Source organism: Podarcis bocagei (genome assembly GCF_964188305.1).
Source record: "Podarcis bocagei genome assembly, chromosome: 3".
In the NCBI taxonomy this organism is placed as follows: Eukaryota; Metazoa; Chordata; class Lepidosauria; order Squamata; family Lacertidae; genus Podarcis; species Podarcis bocagei.
This window is the reverse complement of record NC_138127.1, coordinates 90,419,135-90,432,493: the sequence shown is the minus strand read 5'-3', so window position 1 is coordinate 90,432,493 and position 13,359 is coordinate 90,419,135. Positions and strand designations below refer to the sequence as shown.

Below are 13,359 nucleotides of genomic sequence, written 5' to 3'. Positions count from 1 at the left end.
TCATGAGTCAATTCTGGGCAAACTCCCAGAGGCCACATGCTGGCACCATGCTAAACGGAGCCCAATTCTCAAGTGAGCAGCATGATCAGGTTAAATTGGGATTCTGCTTATGGCAATGTCCTTGCAAAAATACCCTAAAGGATCCTTATCACCACTGGAAAAACCCTACCCCGTCCCTCGATCCCATGCTAATTTGGGTGAAAAGGAAAAAAATCTGTTAACACCTTACAGGATTAGACTTTAATGAGGTATGGGGTTAGGAACAGAGCTTCTTGGAACCTGCTCAAAAGGAACAGCCAACTTTCTCACTAACTGACTCTCTTAGTTAACAACTGCTGGGCTCAGGAACACATCCATCACATCCATCTTTCCTTTTACGGGTTTCACTTTACTAATGACAATTTGCCTTTAAATCAGACCTTTCTCAAAGATATAATGCTGGGTAATTTAGAGGACAACTATCCATTAAATTTCTGTTTCTTTTTCTTTTTTTGTGGTCTTAGCTTGGAGACCAAAAGAGGGGTCAGCCCAAAACTAGGGAAGGCGAATTCTGTTGAAAACAAACAGCTTGACCAGGAAAACTCCTGGCTTGTGAGAATGAAACAGTGATGTATTAGGCTGTATTTCTTCAAAACCAGTTTGCTGGTATCTCACATCTGGAGGATTCAGTCAATTTAAATTACTGAGTGCTGTACATTTTCTTTTTGGGGTGGGTTGGGGCAGGGAAAGAACAGTATGAGCTAGGCCTCAAATACCTATCACCACATAAACAATGTGCAAGCAGGGCTGAGGAGAGGCCTATACAGTAACCTTGATATTGGTTGGCAGTGAGAAACCATTTCTGGCAGGGAACGGTTCTGCCAAGTGTAAGCGAGCCAAAAATATGGGTAGATTGATGCCCTCTCTCACATGCACATTTTCTCACACACAGAAACAGGCATTCACACACATTGATACTGGCCTGGTTTAGACAAGCTTTCCTAGCCTCCTAAACTGTGGCTTATGGAACCGGGCATGAGCTTCTGGATAGGGATTGAAGGCTTTGCCGATTTTAGATCTCCCAGTTTCTCTTCTTTCCAATCATAAATTCGGTCCTCCACATTTTTGCGGCGATTTAAAAAATATATCAGCCATTTAGTGTGAATTTCTTCTAATAAACACATTTTTATATGCAGTTTTGACTAATGTGCATATTTTTGCAACCAATTTTTCCCAATGTAATACTTAAAAAAAATATTTTCAACAATGCACTCAATTATTCAATTATATTGTTTCATATGCCCAGCTTCCTCTAATATTGCACAGATTTCTTTATATGAAGCTGCAATAGGGAGGCATCTACATTTTTTGGTAATGCAAAAAAATCTTATTTTTAAGATTTGTGTCTGAACTCTCCATTCAAGTTTTCAGAGTGGCTTACAAAAAAAAGTTAAAAAAACAAAACCCAAATAATACAAATTATATGAACCCAAATTTTCTACCAAATGCATGGGATGCTGTCATGTGGGATGACTTCTTGGTGCATTTCTAATCAAATTGCATTTCTAGATTTCAAGTTAGTCTGCTTTGTACCAAATTCTTCCTTTGGTAGCCCCTCTGTCCCAGCAAGCCTGCTGAGTTTAAATCCGTATAAGATTCCTTTCTCCAAGCTTTGCCCTTAAAAGAAAGAATGTGACTTGTCCTTTTTTACTAACCAGAAAAATATTATGACGGTAAGCTGTTATGCAATTTTTATAAAACAGATAAAATAAACACTTTAGAATAGAGGCAGTGAGGTGTAAATTAAAGCTTTTTACTATGCATGGTCTTAATCCTTCCATGCAAAACCGCTAGCAAGCTTTACCTGGAAAAAAAGCCACATGTTGAAAGATGCTGAAAGGATGGTATGACACTCTTACATTTTAGTCAGATGAAGAATGATGGTTGAATGCTTGAAAAACAAGGTCATCGTGTCCTCAGAGGCCAAATATATCTAGAGACATATTGTTGAGTTTTGCATTCGTATCAATTGACAAGGTGAATTTGACTTATCAAACAGCACATTGCTTATTTTGTTCAGGTGCTTTCAAGTTCAGGTATGGATAAAATGTCAGGTTAGCGTGCAAATGAATTGAAGACTATTGGAACTGGTTTTCAGGAGCAAGATTATCTAGGGAGACTGAAGTATCCTGTTCCTTTGCCCACGTTTGCCTCTCCCCCCACTCACACTGGAAAAAGAAAAAGTATTGAAATAATCCCACATCTTATTCAATTACTCTAAAAAACACACAAGATATAACATGGCCACTGATTTTAAGAATCGCTGGCACTGTAAATGTGTGAAACATTGGTGTTCTTATTTAATAAAGAGGATCTACACTGGCTCCCAAGCATAAGTCCAAGTCTTGGTGCTGACCTTTAAAGCCCTAAATGGCCTCAGTCCTGTATACGTGGAAGGAGCATCTTCACCCCCATCGTTCAGCCTGGACACTGAGGTCCAGCTCCAAGGGTCTTCTAGCGGTTCCCTCACTGTGAGAAGTGAAGTTACAGGGAATGAGGCAGAGGGCCTTCTCAGTATTCGTGCCCACCCTCCCATTAGATGACAAACTGATAAACAACCATATGACTTTTAGAAGACACCTGAAGATTTTAATGTTTGATGTTTTATGATGTTTTTATATTTTGTTGGCTGCTGCCCAGAGTGGGTGGGGCAACTCGGTCAGATGGGTGGCAAACAAACAAACAAACAAACAAACAACAACAAACAGAGGAGGGGTGCCAAAATGAAACCCATCTGAATCTAGGAATTATTTATTAATCATTTAGGAGTAGGCCCTACATCGCAACTGCATTGGTGCAGATTCAAGAGAATTAATGCTGTGTGATGCAACTTGAGGGGGTTTCACTGAAGCTGGCCACAAGCTCAATTTAGACACACGGTACTCAGCTGAAAAGTTACTGTGCTACTGAAAAACTTTCCTGAGCAGATTGGTTGCTCTTCCCAGTATTTTCAAACCATGTCAGAGCACTCAGATGGACCCTTCTCAGCTCACAGTGTTGATGCTAGGTGGATCTACCCAACCCACATTTTTCCAGATTTGATTTTATCACGAGAATCTGCTTTTCTTAAGTCCAGTTTAGCACTTGTAAGCGATGGGACTTCCAAGGAACTTCTTTAGACTGGGTTTTTTTTGTCTGAAACACAGAAATGCTCCAGGATTTTGGCAAGGTGACCCAATTTTCATAACCGACAGAAATAAAACAAGAAGATTGCTCATCATTGGCCATCTTGCCAGACCTGAAGAGGACTTCATGGGCAGCATATTTCTAAAACATCACACAAATATTATAACCTACTACATACACATTGCTCAAGTTATTTAAGAAATACCAAATGAAATTCTACCTAGGGGTAACCTTAAGGGTGGGTTGATAGGAATTAACCAATGCCACCTTCTCAAAAAACTCTTCCATGAAATACTGGACCCACTACAAAAGTGTGGCTTACGGCCCACCATAAGGGTCACATGGTAGAAGTTATCAGAAGTTGTTGAGAGGCCCATCAGAACTGATAGGGTTACACTCCCCCTGTGTCTAGTTCCTGCTTCAGATTATATATCGAAGTCCCCAAGAGAGCAACATCTCTGTGTGACAGCGCCAGCCAGCAAACCAATCCTTTCCCCCATGTTTGAAAATTCCAAGCACACAAGGTTAAGGTGGGTCAAGTTCCACAAATTAAAAATTCCCAGCGTTTGGTAGGTATCTGTTGGTATTCTGTGAATATCCCAGGGGAAGGCAGGATTAACTTCTTCTTTTTTAAGGATAGATTTCTCAGCTGTGTTCTCAAGGGTGTACTTGAAGGGGAGAAGTAAGTAGCTTTCAGCTGTACAACATCCCTCCATCCGCAACAAGTTTCCATTGCAGAAGGATAGACTTTAGGAGGACTCTGTAATGGGAAGTCTTTCCACGGGCAAATTAATACAGATTTTACAGTACTGTTATATAACAACAGGCGTTTGTATTATTTATGGAATTTATGTATGTTTGAAATGATGTATCAAGTATGTGTCCCTAATTAGCTTTCTTTCTTATCATTTAAGATAGGGGGCCCCTTACCAGTTGCTAATATTACCATTTTGGGGAAATGCATGTAGTTGTAGTTTTTCTTCCTGTGCAGTTAAAAGCAGCAGTATGAGTGGAGGGAAGGACACTGACTGGAAAAAAAATATCATGGATGGAAAGCATTAAAGACCCTTCCACTACTGCTGCTTCTCTGATCAAAATTGGGGCCTTCAGCCACTAGTTTAACACTCTCCTCACAACCGGGAAGATCTGGAGATCTTCGCAGAGAATAGAGGGACAAAAGCATTTTACATCCTCGTTGAAACAAGGTCACCAGCCCAATGCTTGTAGACTTCAAACGTGGTAAGAGAAATGTTTAGCAACGGCTCAAAAACAGCTACTGATGCCCACCAATTGTAGTCTAGAAACAAAGTAGAAGACAACATCACATGGAAATAAATGTTCTGAAAGAAAGTCTCTCTTCTTGCAGCCAGTCCCACCTATGGTCTTCCTTAGTGACTAGTTTACTAGGATGTTACTTTGAAGGTAGGTGCTGGGAGCCCAATACCACCACCACCACCACCACTACTAATTACCTACCCTCCAGCCTAAGTTCCAATGGTGGATGGCAACAATTTAAAATCCAACATTAAAAACCACTTCAAAACTTGCAATTAAAAAATGGTGGAGGAGGTTATTGTTTTTGTTTTGTTTTTTTTTTTATAATAATTTTTATTGCATTTTTTCCAGATTATAAATAGAAGAGAAAAAACATAAACAGTAAAAAGAAAAGAAAAGACAGAAAATCTCAACCATTTCGTCGACTTATTTCAGAATTCTATCGGACTTCCCCACATCTCCCGCATAATGCATTCTTAACAATAAAATTTATCAGCAAATTATAACCTTGTTTCATGTGTTTCTTTTTTGCTTTCAGTTGCAGTTTAAGTTTAAATCTCTTGTTTTCCATTTACTCTTAAAATATAACATATTGTCATTTTTACCCATTTAAACCTTAATTCTTTCATAAAAATTATCCAATTTCTTATATAAACCACTTTTGTTGCTGGGGCTAACGTTCCAAATCATACGGCGTCTTAAGGTTCATATAACTTATAATACTTTTGCAAATAGTCCTTAAATTTTTTCCAATCCTCCTCCATAGCTTCTTCTCCCAGATCTCGGATCCTTGCAGTCATCTCGGCTAGTTCCATGTAGTTCATCAATTGCGTCTGCCAGTCCTCCAGTGTGGGCAAATCTTGAGTCTTCCAATGCTTAGCGATAAGGATCCTTGCTGCAGTAGTAGCGTACATGAAAAGAGTTCTATCCTTCTTTGACACCTTCTGGCCGACAATGCCCAGGAGGAATGCCTCCGGTTTCTTAGGAAAGGTGTATTTAAACACCTTTTTTAACTCGTTGTATATCATTTCCCAGAAGGCCTTCACTCTTGGGCAGGTCCACCAGAGGTGAAAGAATGTCCCTTCAGCCTCCTTACATTTCCAGCATTTATTATCGGACAAATGGTAGATCTTAGCAAGCTTGACTGGGGTCATGTACCACCTGTATACCATTTTCATAATGTTTTCTTTCAAGGCATTACATGCCGTAAACTTCATACCGGTGGTCCATAACCTTTCCCAGTCCTCAGACATGATGTTATAACCAATGTCCTGAGCCCATTTTATCATGGCTGATTTAACTGTCTCATCCTGTGTATTCCATTTAAGCAGCAAGTTATACATTCTCGATAATAGCTTGGTCTTTGGTTCTAACAGTTCTGTCTCAAGTTTCGATTTTTCCACCTGGAATCCTGTTTTTTTATCTAGCTTGAAAACCTCATTAATTTGGGCATAGTGAAACCAATCTTGCACCTTACCCTTTAACCTTTCAAAGCTCTGCAACCTCCAATTGTCTCCAATATTCTCTATTATTTCCCAATATTTCGGCCATCCGGCCTCCATATTGGGTTTTTTCCGAGCCTTGGCCTCTATTGGTGATACCCACCTCGGAGTCTTGCTTTCTAATAAGTCTTTGTATTTTTTCCAGACCATAAATATTGCTCTCCTGACAATATGGTTTTTAAACATTCCATGTGTTTTTGCCTTGTCATACCACAAATACGCATGCCAACCTAACGAGTTATTAAAGCCTTCCAGATCTAGGACATCAGTGTTTTCCAACAAAATCCAATCTCTCAGCCAGCAGAAGGCTGCAGCTTCGTAGTATATCCTTAAGTCCGGCAGGGCAAATCCCCCTCTCTCCTTTGCATCAGTTAGTATTTTAAACTTTATTCGGGGCTTTTTGCCCTGCCAGACAAATTTAGAAATATCCTTCTGCCACTTTCCAAAACATTCCACTCTGTCCACAATCTGTAAGGCCTGAAACAAAAACAACATCTTTGGCAAAACGTTCATTTTTATAGCCGCAATTCGGCCTAACAAGGATAACTTCAGTCTTGACCAAATTTCTAAATCTTTTTTAACTTCTAACCAGCATTTCTCGTAATTATCTTTAAATAGGTTCAAGTTCTTGGAAGAGAGATTAACCCCCAGGTATTTCACTTTTTTAACAATGTTTAGTTCTGTTTCCTTCTGAAACTCTTCTGTTTCAGTAGCTGTCAAATTTTTCCCTAACACCTTAGTTTTTTGCTTGTTCAACTTGAAACCCGCCACCCGACCAAATTTCTGTATCAGTTCTAAAACTCTTTTTGTACTAGATTCTGGCTCCTGTAATGTTAAAACCAAGTCATCTGCAAATGCTTTCAATTTATATTGTTTCACTCCGACCCGAATTCCTTGTACCTGCCGATCCTTCCTTATCATGTTCAGCAAAACCTCCAGGACTGAAATAAACAATAAAGGGGACAGGGGGCACCCCTGGCGTGTTCCTTTTTCAATCTGAAGTTCTTCTGTCACCACATTGTTCACTATCAGCTTAGCTTTTTGTTCGGAATAGATTGCTTCTATTCCGTTCTCAAACCCCCTTCCCACTCCCATCCCTTCCAAGTTTCTCTTCATAAATTTCCAAGAAATATTGTCAAAGGCTTTCTCCGCATCAATAAAAATTAACACTGCTTTAGTGTTAATGTTTGTTTGTAAAAGTTCCAGAATATCAATAATGTTCCTGGTGTTGTCAAACAAATGTCTACCAGGGAGAAAGCCTGCTTGGTCCTTATGAATTACTTCATTTAAGACCCTTTTAAATCTATTTGCCAAAATGTCTGCAAATATTTTGTAATCCACGTTCAGGAGTGAGATGGGACGGTAATTCTTAAGTTGAGTCTTTTCAGTTTCCACTTTAGGTATCAGAGTGATGAATGCTTCTTTCCACGTATCTGGTGCCCTCCCTCCCTCCATAATCTGGTTGCAAACCTCCACTAATGGTTGTGTCAAGTAGTCCTTTAACATCCTGTAATACTTGGAGGTAAGTCCATCAGGGCCTGGGGATTTGCCTAACTGCATGTTCTGTATGGCACCCTCAATTTCCTGTTGTGTTATTTTACAATTCAAGATTGATCTCTTCTCTTGAGATAATTCTGGTAGACCATTATCTTTCAAAAATTGTTCTATCTCAGCCACTTCCTCAGGCCCTTGGGTGTACAGTTTTTTAAAATATTTCTGGAAGCACTTTCTAATTTCTCCTGGTTTCTGAATATTTTTTCCTTCCACTTCTAGATTGGTAACATAGTTTAATTTTTGTCTCTTTTTCAACTGCCAAGCTAACAGCTTCCCACATTTATTCGCAGATTCAAAAGATCTTTGGTTCATTTGTTTAATTTTCCATTCCACTTCTTGGTTGATCAGTTTCATATATTGTGACTGGTGAAATTTAATTTCTCTTAAAGTCTCTTTTGATTTTGGATTTAGTCTTAATTTTTTCTCTCCGGCTGTTATCTTCTCTAATATCTTATCCTTTTTCCCATTCCAAAGTTTTTTCTTAATCGTATTTTGTTGTATCAGAAACCCTCTCATAACAGCTTTACTTGCGTCCCAGATTATTCTTTTTTCCACCGAGGTGTTGAGGTTAATTTCAAAATAGTCCTTTAAAGTTTTTTGGGCCTTCTTTACAATCTCTTGATCTCTTAGCAGGTTGTCATTCATTTTCCATCTGAAGGAGTCGGCAGTAGTGAATCTCATTTCTATTTTCATAGCGTTATGGTCGGAGCATGTCTTTGGGCAGATTTCTACTCTTGTAGTCTTAGGTGCCAGACCTCTAGTTGTCCAGATTTGGTCGATTCTTGTCCATGACAGATGGGCCTCAGAAAAGAAGGTTCCTTCTTTACCTAGGGGGTTTCTCGTCCTCCATATATCAATCAAATCCATATTGTCAGTTAGTTCGAAAAAAGTCTTTGGTAGTCTTCCATCTTTGGTCAGGTTCTGGTTCTGTGACTTGTCCATATAGGTAGAGACCACCCCATTCATGTCTCCCATCATAATGATGTTAGAATAGTCCAGATAATCCAGTAATGTCTCATGAAGCTTCTTGTAGAATTCTGATTTCCCCTCATTTGGTGCGTAAATTCCTAATATCAAAACTTTTTCTCCTTGGGTTTGTATTTCAATTGCCAGGATTCTTCCTTGTTCATCTTTAAACAAAAATTTTGGTGATAAATTCTCTTTTGCATAGATCACCACTCCTCTCTTTTTAACTCTGTCTGATGAGATAAATTCTTGGCCTAGTCTTTTGTTTATTAACACTTTCCTGTGAAGCCTGGTCACGTGTGTTTCTTGGAGACAGATTATATCCAAATGTTCCTTCTTCAAAATATGAAAAATCCTTTTGCGTTTCTCCGGGGAGTTCGCGCCATTAATGTTCCAGCTATACAGCTGTAGAGACATCCTGTATTAATCTGTTGTTGCTCTTTATGGGGTGCCTTCTTTCTTGTCTAAATCCGAGGGTGCTGGCGCTTTCCCAGACTCAGGTGGAGGCCGAGGACCTGCTATTCCCTTCTGCAGGTCTTCTCCGTGGTCGTGCAGAAACTTCTGGCTGTCCTCTTTCGTTTTGATTTTAATCTTCTTTCCTGTGTAGTTGAATGATAGGCCTTGTGGAAACTCCCACCTGTAGGGTATTCCGTTGCTTCTCAAAAGCCCAGCTAGGTCAGTGTAGTTTGATCTGAGATCCAGTAGTTGTTTAGGAATATCCTTGTAAATTTGAGCTCTTCTGTCCTGGATCTCAAGTGCTTTATTAAAATGTAGGTCAAGTAGTTTGTCTCTCTCTTGCTTGGTCCTTAAAATGATCAAACAGTCTCTAGGCCTGTCCTTCCTGGCAACTCTTCCCAGTCTGAATGCAGTTGTTATTTTAAAATCTGTATCTTCTTCTATACCCCAGAATTTAGAAAATTCTGCTGTCAGAAAACCAGTCAAGTCCTCTTTCTCAATCTCTGGGATAGAGCGTAATCTCAAATTATTTTCCTTGTTTCTCAGTTCCACCATAGACAGGTAGGCCTGCTGGTCGCTGACGTGTTTATGAAGCGGCCTTACTTCTCCTTTCAATTCATCCACTTTCTGAATTGCCTGGCCTGCTTTTTCATTCGCAGCCTCGGCCAATTTCCGATTTTCAGATGTAGCGTCCTTTAAACTCCCAATATCTTGTGAATGCTTAGCCACCTGTTCAGAAAGTTTAGTAATCGAGGATGTAGCTAGGTCAATTTTAGCAGTTTGGTCATCAACCTTTTTGTTCAAAATTGCAAATTGTTGTAGCATTTCCTCTAGAAGAGATCCAGATCCCCCTGCTGCCATATCCTCAGTTGTTGGCTGTTCGGCTTCCTTAAATGGAGCTGTTGCTGAGGATACAGCTCCCTGTAAAACAGCAGGGACTGAAGATCTGCGAGCCTGGGAAATCAGAGTTGTTTGTACTAATTGGCCTTTTCCTGCTTTCGACGCAGCTCTTGTCTTCGGTGGACCACTCATCCCACACCTGCCTTTGGATTCAAGGTCAAACTGTCAAATGTTCCATGAGAAAGACAGGCCTCAAAGTAGATAACCAAGCCACAGAGAGCCAAAACAAAGTTGGTTCTCAGGAATTTGTAAATCCCAAACTCCACTAGAGGGAGTGTTGTTACAGTTCAGGAAAGAAGAAAGAAAGTTCAGTCGCCATTAAAGTTCCTGCAGTTAAGTAAATTAACAATAGTCCTCAAAGAAAACTTTTTTTTCCTCTGGCAAAGCCCTTTCAATATTGTCCCAATAGTTTATCTGAAGATGCAAGATACAGTTATTTAATTGTATCCACCAATGATGCCTCTATGTATCCGTTTCAACTTTGTATTTGTATCCACAAAGAAGCTTTTTACCCCCTGCAAGCCCGGGACTGGGGTTTTTAAAGTTTTAAAAGTCCAGTAAGGAAGAGGATCCTCCAGTAAAATCAACACAGTAACAGATAGAAAAATAAAAGCTTGCCTTTCCCTTCAATACCAACTCCGCCAGATGCATGAAACTTCCCGTCTTTAAATCCCCCTTCACTGCTTCCAGCTTGTCAATTCCTTTGCCTTTGATCTCTGAGCACTACCGGGAGACGGACTTCCTTTTTCTCGTCTCCCGCTTTCAGCCAAATTTTTTCCTTTGTAGTCCCAAAATTAATACTCTTCCTACTCACGAGTAGATGATTTAGAATCCAATTCTTAAGGAAGAAAGGTCGGCGCTCATCAGCAACAGCCGCGCGGCTTCACTCCCGCAGAAAGAGCGATGAATCCACAGCACCGCTTCCCCTCCGCGCTTCCGGATCCCCTTACGGGGGCCCTTCTTCGTTTTGGGGGTCGCTCTAGGTGCCCGCCGGATCCCACGGCCACGAGCTCGTTCTGCTCGTGGTTTTTCTTAATGGGTCGTCGCTTTGCCGCAGCGAACGACCCTTTTCTGCGGAGCCCCTCTTCGCAGCGCAAAGAGGACCGCCATTGCTTATTTCGCGCCGCCTCCGGAAGTCCTATTGTTTTTGTTTTGTACTGTGTGGTTTTAGACTGTACTTTTATGCTGTGAGCTGCCTTAGATTTTCAGATGAAGGGCAGTATACAAATGATGATGATAATGATGATGATGATATATGCAATCACAAAACATAGGATGTGTTCTGAAAATATAGAGCTCAGGAATCAAAGGCCATTGCTCTCTCCATACTCCATTTTTGTTCTGGAATGGCAACTCAGGCCAAATGGTACCTCTCAGGAGGTTAGATTTGAGAGTGTCAACTGATGACTTCTGAACGGTAAGATTAAGACTTTTCTGAAGATCTTGATGTTGATCTTATCTGCACAGATTTTTAAATAATTCCTGTCTTGCACTTTGATCTTGACAGTGAGCATTTTTTATTTTTTAAAAAACTAGTTCTGCTATAATTTTAACAGTTCTTGTGCATTATACATATTGTTATAAGTATAATGAGTATATATACGTTCCTTGATCTTGTATATGCGTATATATTTTTAACAGTTCCACTAAAATATGAACAATTCTCACATATGATATGCATTATTATGTATATAATATTGCATTCATATATACTCCAGGATTCCTAAAGCAAACAGCACATAAACAGATGCGTAAAGTAATACATTAAACTGCATAAAAATAATACTAACACTTACAAAATGCAGAAACAGAATACAGTGGTACCTCAGGTTAAGTACTTAATTCATTCCGGAGGTCCGTTCTTAACCTGAAACTGTTCTTAACCTGAAGCACCACTTTAGCTAATGGGGCCTCCTGGTGCTGCCACGCCGCCGGAGCCCAATTTCTGTTCTTATCCTGAAGCAAAATTATTAACCTGAAGCACTATTTCTGGGTTAGCAGAGTGTGTAACCTTAAGTGTATGTAACCTGAAGCGTATGTAACCCGAGGTACCACTGTACCACATTGGGCTTGGTTCTTTAACATGCATAATACATTTGTTTTTTGCACTTTTTTTGTAAGTCAGGTCTTACAAACATGCACCTAATAATGTGTAAGTGCTCAATTCAAGAGGCAAAGCTCAGCTGGGTTGGAACTGCCAAATTCTGTATAGAAATCAGTTCAAAACTGAAATCGCCTTCATTCCAAGCTCCCAAGCTGCCAAGGAGAGTTCAGAAGTCCATAGCCAATTGTTTAGATCACGTTTAGAATACTCCTCAGTTATGTATTTACCTGATACCAAAGGCCTCGAAAGGGCAATTTTATGGTCTATTGACTAAACAGCAGCTAGTGAAAATTATACAGTTTAATGGATGAATAATGGCTTTTAAAACAATTCAAACACATGCTGAACAAACAGAATTGGAACAGCTCAGGGGTTTAGGCAGCAGAAGACTACTTCACACTAAAAGGACTGTTTCAGTATGTAGTTACTTAAAGCAATCTGCTTTAATGGCTTCTTAATCCTCATTATACTCAGATCTCTACCATGATCTTTCATTCGCACAACACCATGTCCCGCAACTGAGCCATAAACAAGATGGATCTTGCTCGAATGTAAGGAAAGGCCGGGGGACTCTAAGCAGCTGTAATGTGGAGCCAAGAAGTCTGCAAGTGGACATTTCAATTTGCTTGCTTGGAGGGCAGGGTCTGTGGCTTCATGAGGAACTTGGGATTGAGGCTGAGTACACACTGGGGATGGCAGAATCTTCTGTTTTCGTTCTCACAGGTACTCGTTTTTCCAATCTTAATTTCTGCAAACTATTTCCTCCAATACAAAGCATATTTGTATGTTATTTTCACTCATATAGTAACACCTTCTCCTAATACAGGCATAGGCAAACTTGGCCCTCCAGATGTTTTGGGACTACAACTCCCATCACCCCAGCTAACAGGACCAGTGGTCAGGGATGATGGGAGTTGTAGTCCCAAAACATCTGGAGGGCCGAGTTTGCCTATGCCTGCCCTAATATATGTATTTTTTTAAAGAGGGACACTTTGTCAACAGCTGTGAAATTAGCTACTTTTGTCTCCCCCTCTCCTTAAACATTTCTAACCCCGCTGGTCAGTAGTCAAACTCATACCTAAGAACTTATTTCTGTGTTTCCTTATTTCCTCTTCCCTCCCAATCTACTCTCCTTTTGTGCTGTGTCTTTGAGATGGCAAGCCTCAGGGCAGGCTCTGCCCCTAGCTTGCACAGATCTGCAAACTACTCTGGGAGCTTCTCCTTTTTTTGGCTCAAGAGCAGGATATAATTTCCGTAACTCTATATGTTTCAACCCAGCAAGATAGTACAAGCTTGTGTGGTCTCCCCCACCTTGCCCTTTTTAGTAAAGTAGAACTAAAGAATCTAAAATAATGGACAATTTAAACAGAAGATAAATGCTGTTTCCATACTTCCTCTCTGCGGCTTTAGTTTGCTGTTGTTATCTGACAGAAAGCC

The 13,359-nt window shown here is 40.1% G+C and overlaps 1 protein-coding gene across 1 annotated transcript in view; it reads right to left on the bottom strand.

Annotated features, from left to right (window-relative positions):
* PRKCE (protein kinase C epsilon) overlaps positions 1-13,359 on the bottom strand; it is a 318,307-nt gene that overhangs the window by 22,736 nt on the left and 282,212 nt on the right. The gene's annotated exons all lie outside the window — the stretch shown is intronic.